The 27,281-nt window shown below is 36.3% G+C and overlaps 2 long non-coding RNA genes across 6 annotated transcripts in view; both read left to right on the top strand.

Moving 5' to 3' along the window:
- LOC142405924 (uncharacterized) overlaps positions 1 to 27,281 on the top strand; it is a 757,404-nt gene that overhangs the window by 143,081 nt on the left and 587,042 nt on the right. The gene's annotated exons all lie outside the window — the stretch shown is intronic.
- LOC142406722 (uncharacterized) overlaps positions 1 to 27,281 on the top strand; it is a 98,321-nt gene that overhangs the window by 55,610 nt on the left and 15,430 nt on the right. The window contains exon 3 of the long non-coding RNA XR_012774678.1: positions 1,599 to 1,676. This is a non-coding gene — a long non-coding RNA (uncharacterized LOC142406722). The remainder of the gene's footprint in view (positions 1 to 1,598; positions 1,677 to 27,281) is intronic.

The raw sequence follows: 27,281 nt of genomic DNA, 5'->3' as shown, positions 1-27,281 counted from the left end.
TGCTCTCTCAAGAGCTAGACATGTGTGCGTGGTTTTTATACATAAAAACACTTAAGCATTTATTTTATATATCTATAAAATATTCACATTTGTGCATCCATGTATAGAAATGATTTCTTATTTAACAAAACAAAAAAATGTTAAAAAGTCTAAAGGCAATTCTTCATACAAGACATAGCATAGTGGTGATATCCTTTCCTTTTTATTTGAGTCCAGTCCTTTAATCTCCTCATTTATAAGCCTTTAAGGTAAGGTTATGAGATTTGATAGCAAGTAAATCAGCTTTTCTTAAACTTGTGCTATATATCTGTGGCATTCAGAACTCCAGGAGATACAATTATTTAACTCAAAAACATCATGAAGCTTGTAAAAGAAAGCAGTCTTTACCATGGTGATGTGCTATGACAAATAAATAGTAGGCCTAGAAAAATGAAAATAGACACACAAAAGATAGATTCTTTTATATTTTAATCTTAAAGGCAAATAAACCACAACATTCTTTCAACTTTTAGGAATGTTCTTTTTACAAGGTTTTCAAGTTTTCAATAGCTTTCAGATTGTCAGTTGAGGGCTTCTAACCTTTAATTATATATTTGAACAACAGCTTGACTTCTGCTGTCTCCACCAACTTGAGCAGCTAATGCTGTATCTCATGGTGTTCAGCAGTTTGGAAGTTCAGACTGCCACTATTTATGTGCCTAAATATGATTGATAATAACCCATTTTTACAGTTCATGTGCTGAAGGCACTATTTGTGCTTTTGTTTCCACTTATTCACCATTCTGTTTACTGGTTTCATTCAGAAGTCACTCAAGAGACTCTCCCCAACTTTCATAATTTCTAGAAAGCCTGACCCTTTCCAGTACTGAGCTAACAGTAACTGCTGGTGCTCAGCAGGTTCAAGGACTGAGTCCGAGGGCTACAGCAAATGCTTTATCCAGATACACATAGATGCTTAATGAGTTCTGTGAACCATACTTTTGGGGAGTAAATATAATTCTGTTCCTTGTTAACACGTACAAACTGCAGGAAGCATTTCCTGAGCTGTGGTAGACATCATGAATTTCCCTTTCTGATGGGGGGGGCGGGGTTGAGCATGAATTATGGCATAATGGATATTTGTCCCTTTGTATATCTGTTAATGAAGCTGCAAGTGAGATTCTTGTATGCATGAGGGAACTCAAGAAGTTACAAGAGGGATGAATTTTACTTTCTCCTTCCCAAAATATTTTAAAGTAGTTAAATAGGAATCTGCCTCAGGAGTAGAAGAAAGTAGTCAAGTTTTGATGGAAATAAGCAGAAAAGAGAGTAGAAGACTTACTTGACTTTCAGTGTTGTACTTATGTATTAGTTAAAATTGGTTAAAAATAGGAGGAACTATATTTCAGTGTGCAGTTTGCATTAATTGTCAAAATTTTGAGAACTGGTAGAAAAAAGAAAAATAAATGAAACACGTTATTCAGATAGTCACCCCAAAGGAGGCAGGGAGGTTACCAAAGCTTAGGCTTTGGTCTAATTGGCCGCTTCCTAATACATCTTTTAATTTACTTAACCAGTAAAGATCTACTTTTAATATCTTCCTGATTTGATATTTACAGGAATATTTGTTTGGACTCTTTGGCCCTTTAGTGAACTGAACAACCATTATTTGAGTTTGGGATTTGCACTCGAGAGAGGTGAGACAATTTTCCATAAGAATTGATAAGAACAAACCTTCACGCATTGCTCAAAGCAAATCTGAATTTGGTGATGTTGTGGGTTAACCTTGGTCAGTAGCCTGATGCCCACCCAGCAGTGCAGGGTGGGGTGGAGGATGGGAATGGGGGGTTACAGTCAGTCCATAACCACACTGCCACTTCTTCCTCCTCACATTTTGCCATGCTCCAGCATGGGCTCTCCATGGGCTGCAGCACCTTCTTGAAATATCTAACTGCTCCAGTGTGGGGTCCTTCATGGGCTGCAGGATGGATACCTGCTCCAGCGTGGTCAGGTCCATGGGCTGCAGGGAAATAACCTGCTCCACCATGGGCTGCAGGGTCGCCTGGAGCACCTCCTCCCCCTCCTTCTTCTCCGACCTTGTTGCTCGCAGGATTGTTTCTCATACTTTTCTTTCTCCTCCTCTCCCTGCCTGTCATTTTTGCCCTGTGTTACATATGTTATCCCAGAGGAACCACACACATGGATGACATCCTCAGCTTTGTCCCATGGTGCGTCTGTTGCAGAGGAGGCTGGAATCAGCTGTGTCTGGGACAGGACAACCTCTGATCTCCTCCCACAGAAGCCACCCCTGCAGCCCCTACGTTGCCCAAAATCTTGCCAACTATGCCCAGTACAGGTCATGTTTCGGAAATGTATTTATTTTTTCAGGCTTTTTGCAGCCATTAGAAATTGAACATGCAAAATCTTTAATGACTTCAAACTTCATGGAATTCCAAGAAGGAAACAAAGTTTGGATGCACTTTCAGTCTCATGTCCTTAACTATATTGAGTGAGTGCAGTTTTCTTAAATTGAGTGAAGCTCTACCAGCTTATGTCAGCCTCAGGGTGTTTTCAATCCTTACAGAGATGGCATCTTGCCAACGCCTACAATTATGAAGACCTGTTTGAAAATAAGAATCAATTTCTTCCTTATGCACATTTCTGATGATTGAAAAAGTTGAGCAACTAACTCAGAATTGCTAGAATATGAATTTGATACATGGGAAACTGGTACAAACTCCAGCTCTAACTGCAGCAGGAAACTGCTACAATACTGTGGGCTATTTTGCAGTGGTTGTCTTTCCTTCCTTTTTGTAGCTGTTCTACTTTTTATTAAAGATATATACTTCAAATAAAAGGAGAGACATTATTTGACAGGATGTTTAGAGAATTTACATGTTGGCAGTGCTCTGCTATGATTTTGGGTAAATGCCACAATCAGTAAAATGTATTTTACCTTCTTCTTTGTCATGTGTACTGATTTTACATAAATTCTAAGGAGAAAGAATGTCCTGAGCCTGAGGACAAATCATTTTATTGGATTTTGTTGATTTAGTATGAAAAAAATGGACAACGGCCAGAGCATTATATATAGGGAATGACCCTTTATTTCAATGTTTGTAATTGTCAGAGACTTTGTGAGGATATTGACAGCAATATAGGATGCTTTGAAGCAAGTCCACTATTAAAAATATGATTGTTGGAAGCAGTTGTTAATGAATAGATTGTTACCAACATTTCAAGCCTAAATGAAGGAGAAAATAAAATAACGGGATGAAGAAGAGGAAGCAGGATGCTACTCTGAGAAAGGATTTCTGCCTAAGCTGAAATCATTAAACTCTGAAACCTACCTTTTCAAGGTCCTTCATTGTAATCGATTATCTTTCTTTCCCCTTTGGTACCACAAAGATGTCAGTTTGATGATATATTGCACATAACAATGTCATTACATTGGCATAACATGACAACTGGGACTCATTTGAACTTTTAAAAACTTCTAATCCCTAAAATAAATTAGGAACTGAAGACTTTTCAGACATAGAAAATAAGTCACTTGTTAGAAAGACTAGGGTTCTCCATACATTTTGGAGAATTACACTTTTCTGAGGCTTTTTTTTTTCCTTTTTTTTCCCCTGATGCATATAATACACTTAGTGGGAAATATAGTACACAGATGTCCAGTTTGTTTAAAACATCTTTTCTTTTCCTTAGGCTTGCTGAAGTACTAAGTCCCGCTGTAGATGACAACTCATCTACAGACTTTAATTAAATTTCTCAGAAACAAAATTAAATCTTTACTATAATTTTGATTAGAAAAATTCTAATCAGCCTCCTAACTATTCTTACTTTAATTTTTTTCTTACCTTAAAAGTCTTTTTGGTCACTCTCTCTTACTCATCTGTTGAACTGTTGTGATTCATTCCTTTAAAGACTGGAAGTCTGATTTCAGACAGCTTAAATCTTGGCCAAAATTGTTTTTTCTTGTCATGTACAGATATACAAACACATGAAACATTAAAATATTAATATTAAAAGTATGGTGTAGTGTTACTTCTATATAGTGATGATCCACTTGTTGAAGGCATAATACTTATTGAAACTTTGAATGACATATTCAGGGACAGGTGTGGTCAGCTTTTGTTTGCATTTGTAGAAATCTTACTGTTACCTCAAGCTACTCTTTATGCCATTTTATCTGCACTGATGTTTCCTAATGGCTGATTTTGAGTATTCAGAGAGACGCATAGCAGGCAGGAAACAGTAGGCTAAGGGATCTGGGATGAATTGAGACCAGATGCATCTGGCCTCATTGTTTCCAGGCTGCTCACCACCTGAAGTTGCAAGTGCAACCTTTGAAATGTTGAAGAATGCAACCACCTGCCTTTTGGTCAGAGTCATCACACTGGGACCAACCTTCTGCAGCAATGGAGGATGCTTATCTTGAACCTTCTAGGCATGTTTCACTACTGAAGCAGAGCCTCTTCAGGCAAAATATAGTTTCCTTTGCCCAAGAAGGAAAGGTAAGGAAGGTTGATCTCTCTGTACAGTTAGTGAAGAAGGGAATTCCGTGGATCAGCTTCAGGAAGAAGACAGGTTAAGCTCCTGCACTGAATTGCTTTCTGGAGCAGTATCTTCAACAAGGATATCTTTTCTTTGGAGTACTGCCTGGATGCTCTCTGAGATTTAAAAGGCAGAGGGTGTTTATCAGTTGTTCCCATGTTTTGGAAGCTGCAGAACTTCTTTGGAGCTTGCTGGTTGCATGCAGTAGTCTGTTTTGGGACAATACTTGAATGTGTCTGTGTAGCTTCTGCCACTTTTATTCTCTTGGCAAAGGAGTTGGTTGATGTGTGTCAGTGGTGGCCAGTGGCACATCAACAATTAGGCATTTTGGATATTAGGGGACTGAAAATGGAATGTGAAGCTGGAAGGACAAATGTAGAGATTTTTTTAGGTCCTCTGGAGCTGGAATTGTGGTACAGACAGTGTGCATATTTCTCTTACTTGCTACTTATTACTGAAGCATCCTCTACATGTGTCTTGTACTGGAATGTGAACATACTTACCAGGAAACATAGGTTATCCCTGTACATTATAATAATGAGATAAAATTAAAAGGCAATTCTATTCCAAGTAGTTGTGACTGTACCATATACCAGGTTACATATTTTTTTAATTCTTAATATCAGAATTTTTACTCTGTAGTGCATTGTAAAGTTCAGCAGATTTCAGGAAGATTCAGATTTTTAGTTTCTTGGACTAAAAAATGAATAGATATAAAATGTGTATTAATTTTGCAGCTAGTATTTTAAAGCTTCTTACAGATTTGCATGATGAATCAGCTCAGTTTTACCATTTTGCTGAATTAGCATAGTCAGTAAGGAAACAACACTTGTTTCAGTCAAAACCTATAGCCTTTCAGATTTCCAGATCTGCTTGAAGTAACTGTAATATGTGTGTAAAAAAGTGAAAATGAGTAGCTGAATGAATGCCTTCAGCTTTGAAATTTGATACCTAGTGTTAGAATACCTGCAATCTACTCTACTCATTGTCTGCTTGTTTTGCAGAAATATTTCCATGGGGGAGACCATATTATGTGTAGTCTCTTCTAATGTTTTTACTTACATGTGACTGTTTCTCAGTTAGCAGCGCATGTGCTTTGGCGATGCATGGGATATGTAGTCCCATTATTTTACATTTCTTGGAAAGGGCATCTGCAAAAGGTTGGTTATGGGTGTTTGTTTTCACTTCAGGAGGGATGATCGTAGAAGCATACTGATGTTTTAGTGTGCAGTTTGTGTTGATACATTGCGCACTTTACAGTTTAAGGGATATGTTTTCAATGTGAACAGATGCTCCAGATACCGTGAAGTGAAAGGAAGCCTTATTAGAGCCGCTTCTTCTAGAAGCAACTGAATCCTATCAAACCGTTCTTCCATTCTATATTATTTAAATGAAACTGAAATGAAAAGCATTATCTAAATAATATTCTGTTAGGATTAAGTATCTTAAAAAGTAGACAGCAGAGCATAAAAATCTTTTTTTCTTCAGATACCAGCACAAATCTATAGACACCAGTGAATTCTTTTTAAACATAAAGGTTGCTACACACAAACAGAGAAGAAGGGTATTGTTGGAAAATAAGTGAGGAACATGTAAAGAATAAAGTTCAAAGGGTCAATCAAGAAGGACAAAAGAAAACCCAAGAATATCCTGGTGAAACTGGATCTTCTAGCATGTGATATTTAACAATGGAGAAAATTAAGCCTTAAAAGGAAGAATGACCCTGAATTCACGACCTGAAAAGCACCATTTTGGGGTCTACGACCACCAGCAACCACCAGAGGACCCCTAAGTGAAAAACTGAGCATGCGTTATGCTGAATCATCATTACGTAAGACACTAATTAACATAGTCCCGCCTAGTAGTGTGAAAACCTATGCATAGGGAAAGATATACTGTATAAATGAACCTAGAGCTGTGTAAACTGGTATGCACGTTAGGTGGAAGGATCCCCCGTGCATCCAGTGCTGCAATAAAGAGAATGCCTGCTTCTTAATGCTACATTGGTGTTAAGAGGATTATTCCCGATTTCAGTGACAGTATGTAAAAGGAAAAAGAGTCTGTGAAAGATTCTGGGGGAAACTGTTCCAGATGAACTTCTGGTTGCATGGGTTTGACTGAACTGGAAGGTTACTTCCTAGTGTTGAGACACTAAGAAATCTTTTAATAGAATTTTGCAGGGGTCTAAACTGAAGCTTCTGTTACATTCAATGTCTTATTAAGGGCAAAAAGTAAACAGATCTTATATATGTAAAGGCAATAATTCCTTCTTTGTGTAATTGAAATCCTAACTGACTAATCAAAGAATATTCATTGCTTCAAATTTGTTACAGAAAAATAAAGAAAAAACAAACGAACAAAAAAACCTGTATTGTAGAAAAAATCAATAATAGTAATACAGTAAAATTATTAAACGTGGACTTCCTTGTATCTACCCCTTTCTTTGCTGTTATGTTCACCTTTTCATTGCCCCTCGGGTTCTTACACTTGACAGCTTCAGTTGGGCATGCAAGTTGTCAGGATCCTGAGTCCATTGCTGGGAGCAATATGATGTTAATGATAACTGCCTCCTCCTCACTGTAGGATCTGCTTAGGGTCATTTTTATGTGTTTGCTAACACATGTTGCAAACTTTGCTCTTCCTTTGTGGGTCTGTAAGTCCTTGTTAAAGCTGAATTTACTATACAGGAAGTGCTTTGCATATACTGGATACTTTGTTCTCTCTCTTCTTGGCTGGTTTTGCCCAGCTCCATGTCTGCATTCTCTTAATTGACCATAGTCAACTTGTTTATGGCTCTGGGCTCTCTAATGCCACCCTGTGTCGCTTTTCTTCTCATCCCATGCCTGCGCTCCTCTGCATTGCATCCCGAGTCTCTGCTTTTAAAGCTTCCACTGTCATACCAGGCCTGTATTTCTCTGCATTACACCATTATGTTAGAGCCATGAATATGTTGTTCTACACAGAATAACTACTTGTTACAACTGTATGTATAGGATTAGGGTTATACAATACAAAGATATGCAAAAAAAAAAACCAAACTAGGCATAGCCACCTAGTCACTGGAAAAAAAATGCTGTTATGGCTAAACAAGCTAAAACAAAGCTCCAGGCAGGTCAAGAAAAGTTCAGAGTAATCCCGACAAAACGCAGTTCTGAGGCCTTGCAACATCAGTACAGAGCCCATAGCTTATTCTAAATTTAGTGGGCTATGGGACTATATTGCCTTCTCTATAGAGGGGCTAGAGTGGGAGTATGTCATTTCTGAATTCCAACAAAAGATTCTCAGGATGTTTTTTTTATATCCTGAAGAGACAGACAACTTTCACACATTTTTAAAATCTGGATTTTTTTTTTTCCTGAAGTATAGACATCTCCTGAACTTGTTTTGCTGGGATGAAATAAACTCTGTACCAAGAAGGTTTTGTTTCCCAAGCAGTGGCATTCATATGCCTTACTTGCCTTCTGACCAGAATGGCTGTTGAATTTATAAAACTGTCATTTTTTGATATATTTTGCATGTAAAACAGTTTTCTGTGAAATATTTCATACATCACACAAGCCACAGTAATGAATGCTTATATAAAATGTTACTCATCTAAAACATCTTAGAAAAATAAGTAAGGCAAAAGCTATAAAGTTTTTCTTTTAAAGCATGTAATTGGCCTATCTGTATTTACAAGCATGTGTAATTACTTTTAGAGAAGTTTTAGTCAGTCTTTGAAGGATGAAAAAGCAGACACCGTTTGGAACTCCTTTAATTAACATGAAATTTTTTTGCAGCGTATGCACCAAACATCTAAATCATAATATTCTCCAAGCACCATATATATAAGAAAAATGTGTGTGTGTTTCTTATATTTGGCAATGCTTCATGCAAAACTGTAACGATTTGAAGCTAAAAGGATGCATTATAATTTTCTAATTCACTCCATAATCAGTATTGAAATACACACTCAATAATGAGTATTGAAAATTCACTATTTTGGGTGTAAATCAGCTTTAGGAATGATTCTTCCAGATTCTTCTTACCACAAGAAATCAAAATCCTTCACTCTAGGTGTAAACAATGGCCAAGTCAGAAGCATAACATTTGTTTGCCCATGCTTTCCACCCATAAGATGCAGAGCAGTTGCAAATTGCTTTTAGTGTTCTTGGTCATTTATCTCTGTTAACAACAGGGTTTAGCCAGAATAATTGCTGTAAGGTGACACCGTTCTCAGCCCCAAACAGAAGAGCTGGACTTTCAGCTTTCAAGATAGAAATAGCCCACGATTTATACTTTCAGGTTTATCTTAAAACATATGCTGTAATTAGATACACAAAGACTACACTACGTACTTTAAAGCACTGCAAGCAAGACATGAGCTGTCTTGTTGGGAGGAAAAGAAAAATGCCTCAGTCTTGCAAGCTCACCTAGATTGCAGGAGGGTGATGTGTAACCTGTTGCTGCAGAGAGCAGTTGTCTCCATAACAGACCTTCCGCCTAGGTCCTTGAATTGTTTGAGTCTCTGAACTGGGGTTTGAGGTGAAAAAAGCAAAACTTAAAAAAAAAAAAAAAAAATATATATATATATATATACACACTTAAACAGCAAATATTTCCTTTAATCTTCCTGTCACCTTGCAGTGGACAGTTGATTTACATGTTTTCCTCAAAAACATATAAATACATAGTGAAATGCTTGACCAGCCTCGCCAACTGAGGGAAAAAAATTTGTTTGCAAATTTTCCGTGAGTGCAGCACAGGAACATACAGGTCTTGAGATTTAAAATCAAATCAGATAAAACTGCATATTGTCTTATTTAGAGCTGCTGCTTTTCTTTGAAGCTAATAATTTTAAAACATTAAATGTTCATATAATGAAATACCTTGCTACCCCCGTTTTTCTGTGACTATACCTTTTTAAAATGAAGTTTGAAAGATAATGTTTAAAATATTTGTAAGTGGCATTTAATTTTGCACATTATACTGAATAATTTATTACTGTTATGCCCCCCTCTAACTAATTTCAAAGCAGAAACAGCAAGGACTCTTAAGTGGTTTTCTTTAAAGAGCTAAAGAGTCCATCATCTCTCCTCCAGCTTCCCCTTGAAGTCTGACTTTTTAAGTTGAAAACAAGGTGGATGATAATACTACTAAGTACTGAACAATATTTGAATTTTAAAACTGTTTTAGAAAACACATTCAGTTTGCTGTTGTATACCAGCAACCTCCTGCAGGCAATAAAAATAATAAATAGTAAATAAATAAAAACCAAATGCATATGCCAAAGAAGTGCTGTAACTATTTATTCCATTTGACTTTGAGAAGACATTGGGTAGATGGCATACATAACTAATTCTGTTTGCCAGGTCTGCCAGGTGAGCTGAAGGCAAACATATATTAAAAACTAAGACTTTGGATGGTATAAACTTATCTAGCATTTAAATCAGAACTTCTTGTCTGAAGGCCTAGATTTCTCCTTAATTCTGCTTTTATGACTGAGTTCAAATCACAATCTTTACTCTGCATACGATGAATTCAGTTTTGCACTGAATGCTTGGGGCCAGCTTATTGGTTTTTGTCTCAGTTTTATTAGCACTCCTTAGATATTCACATTATTCACATTTATTCTGCCCTCCCCCTTTTTTTCTCTCTCTTAATCTGAACATTAAGCCCCCTATAATCTTGCTTTGGAGGGTAGAAGAGTGACTTTTTTTCCTTTTTTTTCTTTCTTTTTTTCCTTTTTTTCCCTGGGAGTTCAGGAAAGCCAGTAGGTTGCAGCCAGTCAGACTGCATTTTATTACACAGTTACCCTGAGAGTCTTAAGTGCCCACTGGGGACCTAAGAGCACTCAATGAAAGAATCGTGTTGAGATGTGCTGTGGCAGCAAAAAGGAATAAAACATGCTTTGGATGCCATAAAGTTAAATTGATCTTCATAGTGACAAGTGACAGCAATAGATAAGGTCACTGAAAATTTTACCTTATTTAGAGGTGATGTGCAGAAGGCATAAGTAAGTACAGAATTTAGCATTGCATCTTTGACCCAAGGTAACTAATCATCCTCCCTCCCTATGCAAACTACTGACACAAGGCTAAATTTGATCTGGGGTAATGGAAGCTCCAGTACATCCATGGTGACAGATGCTAGTCTTTTCACCTTTCTACACGTGTTCTTCTCAGTCAGTATCCAGTTAAAGTTGCAAATGCTTCTGAGCATAACTTGTTTTTGGGTTATGTCCAAAGCATGCTAAAATTTCCCAGATAAGCATCTGTGAATATGTGTCAAAATCCATATTAATTTTAAATAAGGATAAGAACATTATGGACTAGGCACTAGATTTCACCAAAACTCTCCAGGGAAACTTGAAAAGTGCAAGCATTCTAAAAATATATTTCTTACAAGGAATCAGTACCCTAGCTTATAATTTATATTGTAGAAAACCCCAACTAACGCTCTTCAGGAACTATTTTTTACTCCTATTTTTGTTATAACTGATCTCTTGAATACTTGCAATTTTTCATGGACCACCTGATAAAACACAAACCAAAGCATGGAGAGAAATGTTAAAACTGTGTTGTTGCCTATTTAATGGCTGAAAGGATTGCAAGCAAAGAAATAAAATTCAGAAAGTCTGTGCCATAAAAAATGTGTGTGAAAGAAGTTTTATTAACTTCATGCAAAAAATACATTCGAAAGATCAGAAACATTCTTGATCTCCACTTAATTCTTCATTATGGGCCGTACTTGGTAAAATATTTTACAGGTAAACATTACACATATGTTGAAGTCCTTATTCAGCAAAGCACTCAGGCCTTGCCAAATTGAGGCTGTTGGTACCCTGTAGTAAATTCTGTGTCCCCAGTCCTGGAAGCTGTTTAAATTCTTAATGTTTATTGATTTCATTGAAGATTATTCTGTTACTACAGTATGCTTTCAGTATGCTCACAGAAAGCCACATTGTTAAAGTAAAATTGCACTTCCCTACATCTTTGTTTACAAGCCGTGTATGCAAAACTGTGTTCAGTTTAGTAAGTCAGGGATGGTTTGTGCAACTCACAGCTGCTCATTAGCAGTTCAATTGCTTTGTTTGTTAATGTATTTTGCGGTAGATCTAAAATAAGTATAGGTGAACAAGCACATTTTGTGTTTTGGCTCTTCATCATTCTGTATAAACGTGTATTCTACTCTAAGCAAGTGCATTTGTCTTTTATGAATTTGAGGAGTCTATCCTGCTTGTACATCAAAATGTCATGTGCTGCACAATTTTAACATTGTGCAAGCTGCTTGGAAAACTAAATGAATATATTAATGAATATTTTATGCTTTGCATTATGATTTTCAAATCTTTATTTAAAAGTAGGCCACAGAACCTTCATTTTATTGAAGTAGTAGAGCATATGATTTTATATAAACTGCAGAAAGAATGCTTACAAAAACCTCTCTTATTCTTTAACATGCACAACTTTCTTCTTCTGCCCTTTTCACGGCTCTGTAAATTCTGTCATTTACCACAATGGTTTCCACTAGGAAATGGAGTAAAACAAAGCTAATTTTTCATCTGATATAAAATGAACAGTTTATTTTCTAACATGAATATGCATTCTACTGAAAAGTATCATCATTTAAGGGTAGTGTTTTAATCATATGGAAGTTTCTTACTATTTACATGTATGGAGCAGATCTAGTATTGATTTTTTATTATTATTATTTTTCTTAGTCATCATTAACAATTTAAAAACTTCCATATTTTAATTTTTAATGCATAAGTAAATCATTAATAAGTTTAAACAGAATTGTAAGTTTCAGAACTGCACACAAAGGTTCAAAAATATATAAAAAAATATTTTTTTTAAATGTTACTGATGATTTTAGCAACGGGATAATCTAAACACTCTTTAGAATAATCGCAATGGCCTGCAGGGTTGTTTGAGATTATGCAGAAAATGAAAGTATGGACATCTATGCTACATGTAAAATACTAAATATTGGTACTTAGTTCTGTGTTTTATGCACACACATGTAACATCTATCCTGTTTATGAAAAATTTTGGGGTTTTTTTTTGCTTTATTCAGTGCTATGACCATAGATCTGTTTAGTACTTTCTGACTAAGTAGATTGACTATATAGTGAAAAACCAAAATGGCTTTATTTATGAGTTTACATTATTCTATTAGGCACAAATTTACAAATAAAAGAATCTAACAAAGGATTTTAACAGTGTTTTAGATTATAGAATTTGATAAATCAGATAAAAATCCTTTGCTTATATAAAATGGCACAGGTGTCAGGACCTATCTTGACTTTTCAGAGAAGGCTAATGCAGGACTTATACAGAAACTCAAGAAAACTTTTTATTTATTAGGATAGGTCTTATGATGTGTCGGCTGGAGGAAATGGTGATTCACTTCATTGCAGGGATGATTAAATTTGTGTACAATGCTTCACAGACAGATGTTTTAGAGATGCGGTAAATTAAAACTGAGCTTCTGCTTTGTGTATGACAAATAATATGAAGATAATTGGAATAATTCGATGTTGATGCACTTGTGTGTAGGAAGTGGCCTAAATCTATGAAGTGATCTAAAGGAAGATCACTTTGCATTGTTTAAGTAGTGGAAAAGAGAAAGCCTGATGAAAATTAAGCAATGTATTCTTTAAAGAATATTGTAAATCAAGTACTAGGACTATGGTTTAGCTGTAACAAGAATCCTTAATAAATGATGTTTTAGAGGGGTAAGATAGAAAAGGTAATTGAGACTATTAGCAGGAAGATGTACTTAAGCTTAAACCATCTTTTTTCAGTTGCTTCCCAAACCTGCACTTCATTCATATGCTGACTCCTTCTCTTTCTATGTTTTATTTGTCTCTCTGTGGTGCATCCTCTGAAATATCTCAGCTTTGTCCATCTCAAGGTTCACATAGTCCCTTTCTTCTGATTGACTTCTGTTCTCACCCGTTGAAGACAAATCCTTGCCAGCCAGTGGTAGAAATGATCAGTAAAGAGAATTTCTGTCACACAGGAGGTGTTGAGATTTTGATGTACTCTTTTGGCCTCTATGTGCTCAAAAATGAAAATACAGAACGCCATTTTCTTGAGGGGAAATTGTTCAAAAAATACCTTAGTTTACATCTGAATATTTTGCTTGAGTAGCATTAACACTAAACTGTATGGTCACCAGAGATACTTCTGGTGACTGTTGAAGGCACTGGGTCATTGTCTCTTTTATCTCATTCTCCTTTATAGTTTCTGAGTTCTTTTTCCCCAGCTAAATGGATAGATTATACTGAACACATGCCAATTGTGCATTTCACCCTGACTTTCTAGTGGGAAGCATTCTGCAGAAATCTCCCCTCCAGAAACCTCTTTCAAATAATGGGTTTGGATGAAACCACTTTTTCTTTGAGGGGAACATTTCATGAATGCAGTGTAGTTACAGTATTCAGAAATTCTTATGAGGATTAAAAAAGAAAATAGATTCTCAAGTCTGGTTATGGCCCTTTGGCTCCACTGAGATTCTGTAAATGACTTTATCCAACCATAAATAACCAGAAGAACATTTTCCTGCAGGCACATCTGTGCCACTGATGAGCTGTTAGTTTTTCCCCTCAGGCTTCTGTGCTGGTAGGAGGCATGTTGAGAGTGATGCATCTGACCTTCATCACTCCAGATGAATCCTGTACTGGCATTGGCCTCATTAAGGACCCAGTGCCATCAGCATTAGAGTGGCCATGGAGCAGATTGGCAGATGAGGAATATCTGCTCTCTAAAGCCCATCATCATTTGCACTGAGTAGAAACTGTGTAGTTTGATTGTAGCTTAATTCTGAATTCTTATAGATGCAAGAGTTTCTGGCCCAGCCTGTGAAGTGTAGTTAATTTAATACTTACTTGCTCAGGACACTCTCAGTAAGGAAATCTGCCACTTCAATATTACTCCATGAATACTTGAACATAACCAGTCACATTTATTAGCAAAGACTGCTGCTTAATGGGGAGAATCAGTTTTTTTAATGAAGAAATCTTCAGATGAAAATGGCAGTTAGGTCTTTGGCTGCCTCATATGAGATTGATTCTGTCCACTTACTTTTCTAAGAGCTTTCTGTCCTTCCATCACTGTGATGCAGAGCAGTGTATGCCGAACCACAGTGCCAGGTGGCTCACAGCCAATTTTGCTGTTGTTCCTTATTCCCTCTCACAGTACTGAAACAGCCCTTTCTCAGACAAATGAAACCATCTATCAGCATGATTGATTTTGAAGCTCCCCAAATAATAACTCTTTTGAAATGTTTTTTGTTAACCAAGAAATCCTCTTAATGGAGTTCTAGGCTAACCTGAAGGATTCTACTGTTAGATTTTACACAGCAGTCTTCATTCTCCAGCCTTCCTGAACTTTGTCAGCTGTACATTTTGCAATGGTATTCCCACTGCTAAAAAGCAGCCATTTCTGGAGTTCACATTGGGTAAATTCAGGTGAAATCAGAAGCTGGCACTTAAGTCATCTTTCCTCTGCTCAAAGTGAGCCTTTCAGGACCAAAACACCCAGTGAACAGTTTATTTTTGAAAGCTAGATTCCATAATATCACCTTGTCTATTAGTCATCTGCTCGTTGACTATTGGAAGAGTGTTACCTCCTAGGTTGCCAAGACTTCTTCTGGCTGAACTGAGGTTTTTTTAATCCAGCTTGTCTTTGTAGACTCTCAGTGAACCAGGTTAGGTTATAATCTGTACTATCCACTCAGTGATAGTGTAGTAATGTACTTTATTTTTCCCAAAGAGGGAAAAGAGCCCCAACTTCAAAATGTTGGCTCTGAGAGTAAATGACCTCAGAACTCAAGCTCTGCAACTATAGAATTTTTGACTATTTTCCTGGGGGAAAAGGGCTAATCAGCCTTATAACATTCTGCAAATCCATTTGTGTTTGAAGAACAAAATACAAAAGACAGATGAGTCAAGAGTAGCTCTGAGAAATTGTTCTGCACTGGGGTGAGGAGAGGGGTGTGGGAGAGAGAGAGGAAGATGGCGCAGGGTTCTTTCTGGATCTCAGTAAGAAAGGTCTGACAACAAATGGCTTAATAAAATAGCTGTTTTAATAAGACAGAGTAAAAAGAGGAATATAGATAGCGGGTAAATCTTATATCCCTCCAGATGCTGGGAACCGCGCTTTCGTGCAGCATTGGACGGACCCCAGATGGATTTTCGTATGGCACTCTGTGCAGATCTTGTCTGTGGTTGAACATCCTCCTTTTTGGTCTTTTCAACAATTAAATAGATCACTAACTAATTGACATACAATGGTTTTCCCGTCAGGATCATTACAGAGATACTTTGATAAGAGCTAGTACTGTCAAGAGCAAACTAGAAGCACTAGAAGGAAGTGTGTAATTTAATCCAAACTGGTGCAATTACTGCTTCTGAAACACAAATATTCATGTCAAAAGGCTACAGTATACAGGAAAAGAGTATTTTATAGATTACTGAAGATTTTATGCAGGAGGAGAAAAGCAGTTTTGAAATCCCTATGGTCTAATAACTAAGAGGTGGTAAAAGTAGGGTGTGATTTTAATCCTTTTAGACACAATGACAAAACTCCCATTGATTTATATAAGTGTATTCAAATTTTTGTAGAAAAGGCTGAATAGCACCTCCAACAAAACATATTTCTTAAGCTTTAATTTAATTTAATTCTTAAGCTTAAATGTTTCTAGCATTTCTCAATAAAATCTGGTTATAGATGGATTATTTGCTAGTGCCTGTTCCATTAACAAATATACAAATATCTCTCAGAAAGCAGGCAGACACTTAATTTCACACTGCGGTGATGGTTTTAATATTTGTTGTATATGCAACAGCAACTTATTTCACATTAGCTGGGAACAGCTTGTGTTCATAGTAGGTGACGAGGCTTAAGCATTCATGACTGCAGCATATGCTGCACATTGGGGAACTTGCCCAGTGACCTTCCATTCCTTGGCATTCTGTGGCAGTGTATAATCTGCATAGTGGGAGCAATATAACACACGTTCAGATGACAGAAACTACTTAAAAGGGAAAAGGTATGTTGAAAATAGGCAGTTGTGTTTGCTGACCTAGATAGTATCATATTTATCTTCTGACTTATTCTAAGTGAAGATTGTTTTGAACAATGCCACTGAAACCACACATGGGAGATTTTTTTTTTTTTTTTTATTCAGGGTACTTCAGATGAGGTAGCATATTTTAATGAGAATTGCATAATACTCTAAACCCTTCATTTATGAGACAAAACCCTTAAATTTTTTCTAAAACATATGAGATCCCCATGTTTGTGTTGTATTCTGGTTTGCTCCACAACTGGTTCTGCTGACTTTGGAGAAACTGTTGTGAGAATTGTGTTCCTTAATATCAATAAGAGTATATTGACACTACAGGCTATACTTGCTTGTGACTGATGTCTGTGAGTTCACTCTCATGATTTACATATGGACTCATCTGTGTGTTTTCTTTCTTGTATATACATATAGATATGTACTGTCATCTGTACACAAGCCCCCCTGTGGTAATTGACATTATGGAGGATCTGCCATCTACAGAGGGATAACATAGGTTTTCTGTGCTGTGCAGTATGAAGCTTTTTTTTGTGGGTAAAATGCAAGACATCACATCTTCCCCTCACAGCCCTAAAAGCTGAAATGATTTTACCATATCATCACACAATGATCTTGAAAGCCTGCAAACTTGTTTTTACTGCCAGATCATATATGTTAGTCAAACCATGGAACCATTAGATAGACTAGTTGTGGGACAATGATTAGGCAGTCAGAGAAGCTTTGGAGCACGTTTTAGATCTTTCTACCTTGTGGAAGTATGTTGAACTCTCAAGACAAATGCAATATATTAATTAAAATTTGGGTTGATGTAATATGTGAAGCAGTTACTACTTATACCCATTTGAACACCAGCTTCTGGAATTGCAGAACTAGCATAAACTTGTGGGATCTTTCCACCTTGCACATATGTAATGACTATTGGTTGTTACAGAATTTCTGAATAGGAAAGAAAACCATTGAAGTTTTGCAATGAGTCATTACAGTTGCATTGCAATTTACCCCATACCTGTACAGAAGCAGTTCACTAATAACCATCTGAAAGCTAGCTCTGCTAAACATTACATGCCCTTTTTCATTGGGCTAGTGCTTGTGATTCACACTCAGGCAGCTGTTACTACCAATTTGTGTTGTTATTCTTAAAGGAAACCCTATAATAGTAGAAAGAAAACCTAAAAAACAAACCCTATTTTTTAGGAAACATGGTTTCCATTTCATATTGCAGCTGTTAGTGCAACGCCATGTTGTTGGAGTTGGAGTTTTCTTCCTAGAAAAACAGGCAAAATTGTCAACCACAAAAGAAATTATTCCTTCTGTTCTACAGAATTAAGTGGACCAGTTAGATATGTTGATGAACACAAGGGAAGTACGGGACATAAGAAGTAGATACTCACTTAGCTACTTACCAGTAACAAAATGCTGACAATGACCAATAATGCATTTAGTGGACAGCGGGTAAGTTGGTGCTGCCTGCAAAACCTGTGAGATACCAGTAGTTCCATTCAGATTGGGTATGTCTTCTATAAAATATTACAAATTATTCCAAAACAAGAGAATTACCAGAATAAAAATCAGAGTTTGGGGAACGTAACTATTGAGGGGGAGATCCTGTTCTTGAGAATTCGTACTCTAATGCAAAGGGTTAATTCTACTTCACAGTAAAAATGTAAAAGTACAGGGAACCTCCTATGAATAGGTCGTCAGGAGAGTGCCAGAGCTTCTTGTCTCTAGAATTAAGAATGTTGCCACATTGAATAGAATGTGGCAGAGCTATTATTCATAGTCAAACCTTCTGCAGCAAAGAAAGAGGAAATGTTGTATATGGGTGCAACTGATTAGCAGAAGAGCAGTTTTAAGCAAATATATAACATGCAAAGCATGTAAAAAAAAAAGTTATGAAAACACTTTGTGCTTCTGTGTCTAAACTTCTTCTTTGGCTGTTGTTGTTTACGTGTTTTTAAATGCTTGAGATCAGGAAGAACTCAGGGAAGAGGAAAAGCGATCTATGGGATTGTTTTATATCCTCTGTTTTGCATAAAGCTGGTTATGCCTTGGATATTCACTGTGACTGTACTAGACATATAGTCAGATACTAGTCTTGAGCAATACCAGTGTGACATACTGGTTACTGGACTAAATTTCACTGCTCAAATACTGGAATAAATTCTTTGATATCCACTCAAGTATCTTGTTTTTTTAAGATATATCTGCTCAGCCTTGGGTTCCTATAATCACTCCTCAAGCGTGACTGCCCTTGATGTTGCATGTGATGCCAACAGTAAAAGAATGGAGTTATGATACAGAGTTGGAACCATACTCAGAAGACCAGCTAGCATCTAGTAAATCTCTGCACAGCTGGGGCATATACTGGACAGTGAGTGACCTGAACCTTGTGAAATTTTTTTCATATGGATTGTGCCAGTAATTCATGTCTTTCACACTTTTAAGTGATAATAAATCTTTCACTTAAATAAATAAAATTTTACATAGGTATCCTGAAAATAAGATGCATGAGGTTTTAGACTGTGGATCGTGGCTTCCCTAAGCACTAGGGCAATTTAGCAGAAGCTATGGTCACTAGCTATTTTGTTAATAAGATTAGATCTTCCTTTTTTTTCTTAAAAAGATATGCCTTAGTTTAAACAAGAATTAATTTAAGGAAGTTATCTAAGTTAAAATTAGACTAAATTATCACAGAAATGCCATTCAGTCTTCATTAATAAGTAGCTCCTGTGTTATCTTCAGGATTTTAATATTGAAATTAACCACACCTTAGTTTTGCAACAGAACTTCAGTTTTCTGCCCTTCATAGTTTTCACTGTTTTGCTAGCATGGGTAGAATAGGTGTGTTAAAATTATAAAATAGTTCTGAATTTTTACAGACTGGATGCAAATTGATGTCTTTTTCCACTTGCAAAGTTTGAATACTTGCTAGAACTTGATTTCCATATGTAAATTCCATGCTAATATCAAATAACCAAATTCTCTCTTTCAAGAAATTTTATTTTTGATTTTTCACCATCCGCTACCCATAAGAGATGAAAATCTTCCCCAAAGACTCATGTGAGAGAATCAGTATACGCAACTAGGTTGAATTTCTTTAGCTATGTCTTACTCCCAGGTTCTCAGTAATTGTAGGTCCTCAAATGGTAGCCCAGTTGCCTCTTCCAAGCCCTCCTCCAAAATGATACTGACAGGTGCCATAGCTTATGGAAGGTGCCTTTCTTATGGAAGTATGATCTGGTTAAGCATTTCTGTGGAAGAAGCTTTCCATAGCAAAGTATAGCAATCAGTTGAGTATTTTGCTTCTTCTATTGCAATAGAATGCATACTCTTTTAAATTAGATGTATCTGTAGATTCTGAACTGATTATTACTAGTTAAAATCACAAATTCTAGAGTTTGGCTAACAGATAAGCAAATCTCCTGCTTTTTCTATTTATGCTTCTGTTCAGGAAATACCACACTGATTTTTACAGCCTACTTGGACTCCATTTCTGCAGAAAGTAGAAGGCATTAAAAGAAGAACTGGTGGCATCCTACTACTATAATATTTGTAGGCAGTTGTTTCAAATAAATAATTATTGTATTTTACCTATGGTTCACGGTACTTCCTTTTTCATAAAACAGCAGAAGAGCTCTTCACAGTCTCAGAAGGAGAGAGGCAGGAAGCTTTTGTGAATACACAGTGGACTTTTTGTCTTAAGAGCCTGTTTGTTGGGTAAAAATCCTGAAATGATAGCTAATTATCAAAAGGCAGATAGAGAAGCATACCAGCTAATTGCTGCAGTAGGACTTGTTGAACTTCAAGAACACTAGGGAAAAAATGAGTATCGTTCTTGCTGTGCTTGATTGTAATCGTTCAGATTTAGCAGAAAAATACCAATTTAACTAATCAAGTTAAACTTAAAATATGCAAATTCAAGGGAGCAAAACAGTTTTATCTTTCAGCATTATGCAAATGAGAGTAAAAAATCAGATGTAGGAAGGGATGATTGGATAAGACGTGTTATAGATCTGGTGGCAGAACACGCAAGATACAGAGCACTCCTAAGAGTTAGGACGTGTACCGTAAGATGAATAATATAACTTTAGTAACATAAAAAAATCAAATATCTGTATTTGTACCATAACAGAGAAGATGCATATTTCATCGTTAAAAAGAAGAATCTGGTAGGAGATGTGGAAGATTATAAATGCCTGCAATTCAGCAGAACTTCCCCATGGTCACTGCTTTGTAATGCACAGTCACAGGTAGGCTCATAAACTGCCTGAGCTAATGCCAGCATATGCAGTCCATATTATAAAAATCTAGAGTGTCTGCAAAATCCAAATTATAAAATCAAATTAGGGGAGGCTTTGCTTACAGTTATGTTGTCAGCTGAGCACCTAGGCGTTGCAATTTTGCAACTGCACAAAAAGACACAGATAATAGAAGCAAATCAGAGCTTGAAATCAATCTGGATCTTGAAGGTGACAGTCTCACTCTAAACGCTAAATGATTAAGAGAGAATGAGACCCTGAGGTTGTAATTTGCTATTGTTCAACTGGATTCAGAGTTACTCCTGCTTATAGCTGAGGATGAGGCTGGGGACTCACAGACCATAATATCAGCTTGGCAAACTGCTTTTGGTTAAACCACAGAAAAAAAAAAGTAAAATATTATAGATACATTATAGAGTAAGATGTAGTATATTTTTACAGGTAAAAATAATTCCACTCATTGCTGTCACATGTAGAAGTGGCTGACAAGTTATAAGAAATTGACTTTGTTTTGAATGAGCACTGTTTAACTCATTTCAATTAAAAATGGAGACTTGGCAGAGCAAACTTTGCCTATTTGTGTAAACCTGAGTTTTTAAAATATAATTATATATTTAATATGTAACTTCCATAAACATCAGAAGAACCTTATTGGTCTATGAATGTTAGCTAAGGTGAAATGGCCTGGTCTTACCATTAATTAATGTTGTTATTTAATAAATAACACTGGTGATGGAGTTACAGAGATCATAACAAAGAAATCACAACATGGAAACAGCAAGAGAATGATGATCCTTCTCTCTTTCTCATCAGTATACTGTCTATGAAAGGCTAATGCAATTTCAGTCCATAGTTTATGGAATTGCAAGAGTGATGGGAATATACATAAGACAGAAAAGAAAGATTTGAAGATAATAACAATTCTCCCCTGAATTCAAAGCTATTTCTCTTGGGAACGGTCTTCTGAATATGATTTGGCTTCTCAAAGAGAAGTCTTTGCATATTATTTTTACCTGTTTCATTTTCTGTAATGTGATATCTAGTAGCAAAAATAGGGAAAGGTAGTGCCGGAAAATAAAATAAATATTTGATAGCATTTGAAATGTTACTAGGATTGCTCATAGTCAGTAAAGGTCAGTGAATAACTCATTTGGAGAGTAAGAAATAATGGCATGCCTCTTAAAAATGTTTTTATTAAAGAGAATGTAAAAGCTCTGGAAAATTTTGCTGAGATATGCTGTCAGGGATTAACTTTATTGTATTTAACTGCTGTCTTGGCAGATGGAAGAAAACTCTTAAGTCTGTCGAGCCAAATGACCTATGTGCCTGCTTGATTCTCCTCTCTTACCAACCTCTTCTGTTGTTCCACTTTTCTCTAAAAGCATGTCCTAATGATTATAAATTGTTCTATGAAATGTTGGAATTTATGGCCCACAGTGTTCAAAGATGAGGTGCAACAGACAGATACACAGTGTCACCTGACACTACGGGGACAGACAGGTTCTTTTGGGGATACTTGGCAGAATATTACCAGGAGTCAGGAGCAGGGGGTACCAGTCACACACAGAGAAATGTTGCTGGGTTAAGAGTACAAGTTCATTTTACTTGGGGAAGGACAGGAGGGGAATGCATCCCTGTACTACATGTCGTTGTGTAAAGTCGCCATCTGCCGAGGCTCTCTTCCTTCATGGGTTGAGTAGCAGAGCAAATGCGGAATGTAAGAGTTGGATTATTGGATTTTGATGGAATTCCCAAAGTCAACCCTACTATTTTACTTTCAGAGCTGAAAGTGAATGGCGTGGCATTTCAAATGTCATTAAGTTTGTAAGCTAATGAAGATCAGCTAAATAAGCTAAATAAGAGAAAGAAGCACAGGGTTAGAAAGTGTTGAAACAATGAAAAAATCTCCTTTATTTGCACATGGAAAATTAGTGGTGTTTAAGTGAGCAGTCCAGTAGAAGATGATGTAGTTGGCTCAACAGACCTTGTACTTCAGGATTCAGTAATATGTTATAAATTGGAAGGGCCTTGTGAAAGTCAAAGGGGTAAGTGACTGATTAGGTGAAGTTGTATCAATACTACAGGTAAAAATAGGAAAATATACTCTTTATATTGCTGGTGATCATGAATTTGTTGGCTTTTTTTCTGTGGATAAGAGTCCAGGAGGCAGGCATACACTGAAACGAGGAGATAATAATTTTTTGAGGTCTCTAAAAGAGTCAGAGAGGTCAAGACTTCCTTTAATTCTTGCCCTGACATTACTGAAAGGTTCCACAGAATCTTGAACATGTTTTCAAGAGTTTTTTGACCTTTTTTGAATCAATGCCAGATAAGTAGCAATAAAATAGGTCATTAGAGTCACGTCCCTTAGTCTCTTAAGATTTTGGTTTTCTCAGAGGGCCTTTTTGTTGCCACTGGTGGTGACAACAAGAGCTTAATAGCATTGGAATAATAATTACACAAGATCCTTGCAAAACAGATACCTCTAGAAATTCCGTTCATCCTCTAATTATTGTGGGAAGCAGTCCCTCAACCCTGTCCAAAATCCCTCCCCAAAATGTGGCTTCAGTTCATCTACTCATGTCTGTGAGCCACCTGCATGTACATCTGTGAAGAAAATGTTGGTCATAATGGTCATCATTACCAATTGTTCTTCTGTTTTCCATTTCCAAGGACTTAATTTTGAACTGTCTTCTCTTTCTGTTTACATTGCATGCAAATATTTTGCTTGGTAATACTAAAGTGAACAGTGAATACACCTGCCATATGATTAGAGTTGTTCCACATGGTGTCTGCAATATATTCAATTTAGTGACCTTAACTGGTTATTTGAGTGGGGTCTTTTTGTCAGGCTACCTAATTAGAGTTCTGGATTAACATTAGAAATGCCCTTTAGAGTGAGAGCTGAGGACCTTTTAGTCCCGTATTTTGTCTCTGACCTTGGCCACTATCAATGTGTTTCCATTTTGAACTACTGTGCCTGAAGCTGGGTAGGTTACAGAAGAGATTGCTAGATTCTGGGCAGTTTAAAGCAGTATTACACTGTATTGAGTTGTGTTACCTCATATTGTTCTGTATTGTGGATAGATTTGTCATTGTCTGTAGATGTTTCGGCACCTGGTGGGTCTAAGTTTGATAGCTGTTTAGGTTCTCAGGATACATATAGATGAAATGGCCCTTACTTTCTTTAAATTAAAGAGAAGGAAGTGATGAAATGGCTGTGAAAACCCTGTTAGAAGCCTATCATCAACAAGTTTTTTGATGCCTCTGCAGCCTTTCTAGTTTTGAAGCTGTAGGTTTTGAATGTCTTTTATAGTGTCCTAACACTTTTTTAACCATATGTTTAAGGAATATGCACTTGGGAGGAAAAATTCCTATTGTTACCCCAAGTATTCTACCTTTTACAGTGAATTCAGATCTTCCTGTATTTTGTCTCACAGTCCTTTGTACATGGAGCAATGTCAGGGGGAATCAAAATCAAACAATATGTTGAAACTTGAAACATCCTTGTTGGAATTATAGAATGAGTTGCACACTGCATCTGAAAAAAACGTGATCATGGAAAAGCAGACAGGCCAACGTGTTGCTTGCTGCAGAAAATTGAGAAGCAAAGGAAAAATGTCTATGCATGTAAGAGAAAGAAAGGGAGGTAGATTAAGAAGCTGGCAGAGTCAGCAGAGAAAGAAGCCAAGAAAAACAGATGCCAGATCTAAATACCAGTTCTGTAAGGACTGAATCACTTATTCAGCAGCCATACATTGACTGCTTACAATAATTGACATGGGTACAATGCTGTTGTCTGCTTGGGGAAGAGTTTTTGCATAGTCAGATTGAAATTATTCAGAGAGGTCAAAAATGGCTGTGAAATCAACTGTCTATTTTTTGTTCATACAGATACTATAATGATCCAGATGTCTGCCCTTCAACAAATCACTGAGCAGCTCTCTGGGCTATAAACATAGCTTTCAAAACACATTTGACAACTTAGATTACACATTACTGTCTGATACTCTGTAATGTATGTATGTGTCCAAATATATTTTTAAATATATTTGCAATATCTATTATCATTATCTCTTTGACAACTTATGCTATAATGATAAAAGATACAAAAGACTGTAAAAATATGGATTAGAATAATCACTGTTATGTCACTTAATCCTATATAGTTTGCAATTGATTGAAAAAGCTATCATTGATATGACATGGCATTGGTTCATGCCCGAAGTTGTTAGTCATCTCTAACGTTTGACTTTGTTGTTAACTTTTGTAGAAGTCTAGCATGTAGGATGAAGGGACCTTGAGAGTCATCAAGTTAATTCCTCTGCTCCAATACAGGATGAAACATACAACAAACTCTGATAACTGTTTGTCTAACCTGCTTCTAAAAGTCTCTAATGAAAGAGATTCTCTAGTCACATTCGGTAAATAAGTGCTAAAAGAAAAAGAACACTGTAGAAAAAGGACTTTGAGCTATCAAAGTTGTGCAGGTAAATAATAACTTAGAAAAGCCTTCACCATATAGTGCACTGTTCATCGAACCATTTCTTGCCTAGCTGTACACGTAGGTAGATACAGAAATAAAAGATAAATTTAGAGCAGTCAGTGGATAGGTGCTATTAAGCCATAGTATTGCACAAAGTAGAAAGTAGAAATAAATTGTGTTGATTGTAATTTTTCTGGATGATGGTTTTTGAAGTAAGATTTTTTCTCATCTTTTGAATTTGACATACTGAGTAATTTTAAGAAATGCTCCAACATTTTAGGATTATTTTATGTAAAAGCTTGTGTGTTTTTTAAGATAGAAGAGCAAATTGTTAAAGCTGCTTTTTCAGGTGGTGAATTTCATTGATTTTTATTAATAGTATGTTAGTATTACAACTGATTTGGACTCTTCACCAGTTAAAAGTAAGCAAGCTAGTAAGCATCTCTGAGTTTCCATAATATATACAGTTGGGTGCTGTCAGTGAAGATGATGTAGCTTTATACAGGTACACAGGTAGGCATTGTATGGCCCAGGCCTACAGGTATTAATTTAGTATTAAACAAATATCACTCATTCTGATCTTAGAATTAGGGAGATGCTGATGGAAACAAGCGTGCCTGCCACTCCAATGCTGAATGTTGAAAGCTGGGTTTGTTCTGGAACTGGTGCTGTACTGTTGTTGCCAGAATGAGTCAGTATTTTCAAAGTTAACATATGGCAGTATCTTAATGCTATAATAATTTTCTAACCTTAAAGCAGGAAATAAGTATTATATCTTATAAATGAGTGGTAAATATTTGCTCTTAAACAATGATCTGTTTAATAAATGTAAACCATAAAAGTAAAATGTCAAATAAAATGAAAGCTTCTGCCTATTATTGATTAATAAATTTTCCTTGGTGCTCTCTGTAAGAGTTAAGGTAGTGTACTGACCATTAATCTAATTTAGATACTTCGATTGTACATATTTGAAAACTTATTCTTGCCTTTTCACCTTAACGTGTTGTTTTAAACAGCTGTGAAGGTGTTGCAGAATGTTACTAGATAGTTATGTTTCAGCTGAGATGTGGATAAAATTCAGTGCAGGGCAAAGTGATTCTAATGTATAGTTTGTAAAGTACATTAGGACTCCGTAAGAGAGGACTATATGAATGTAAATCATCATTGTTATTAATAGGAAACAGTATTAATAAAGAAAGAAAAATAAAGTGATATATGGCCAATGATAAACTGCAAGATAGCCAAATTGGATACTAAAGTCAAATTTACCACCCTGAAAAGCAACCAAAGACAGTTCATGATCTTATTCAATGGAAAGCTTTGTGTTACTTCATCTCATCAAGGTATAGGAAAAGTACTGTATAGAGGAAAACTTTCCATATGAGAAGTTAAGTTGAGAGATTGGTAGATTTGCACAGTTATACAAAGTAAGTTTTAAAATGAAGGAATTAGTATTGCTTCTCTGTACATAAAAAATGGAAGATTATGACTGTGTCTACATTAACAGTTTAACTGGATTTCCATTGCTCAGCAGAGTCTCAGATCATCCTGTATGCACATGAAAAATTTTCTAGAATCCATACCAGACCAAAATCTTGTCAGAATAGTCAGCTTGATGTATATGACGAGCAAGAGATTAAGCATTGGCCAAGGTTACATCCTCTAAACAAGTCATGTGCAGCAGAATGGTCGCTATTGGGAAACAAAACTATGGAGATAAAACTTTTATCTTAAAATGGAGATAAAACTTATTTTATTTTATTTTTAAAACTTTACCTGTAGAATTTTCCAGGGGTCAGCAAATCCTTAAAAGATTTCCCTACTTCTTGCTATCTTTGTAGAGACTGGCAAGTTTCTCCTCTGAGTTACCTATCTAAAACTGATTCTAAGTAATGCAGGGGACAGGATTAAAAAGAGAATTTGAA

The sequence above is a fragment of the Mycteria americana genome, chromosome 2, assembly GCF_035582795.1.
Source record: "Mycteria americana isolate JAX WOST 10 ecotype Jacksonville Zoo and Gardens chromosome 2, USCA_MyAme_1.0, whole genome shotgun sequence".
Classification (NCBI taxonomy): Eukaryota; Metazoa; Chordata; class Aves; order Ciconiiformes; family Ciconiidae; genus Mycteria; species Mycteria americana.
The sequence above is the reverse complement of the archived record's forward strand: the minus strand, read 5'-3'. Positions and strand labels throughout refer to the sequence as shown.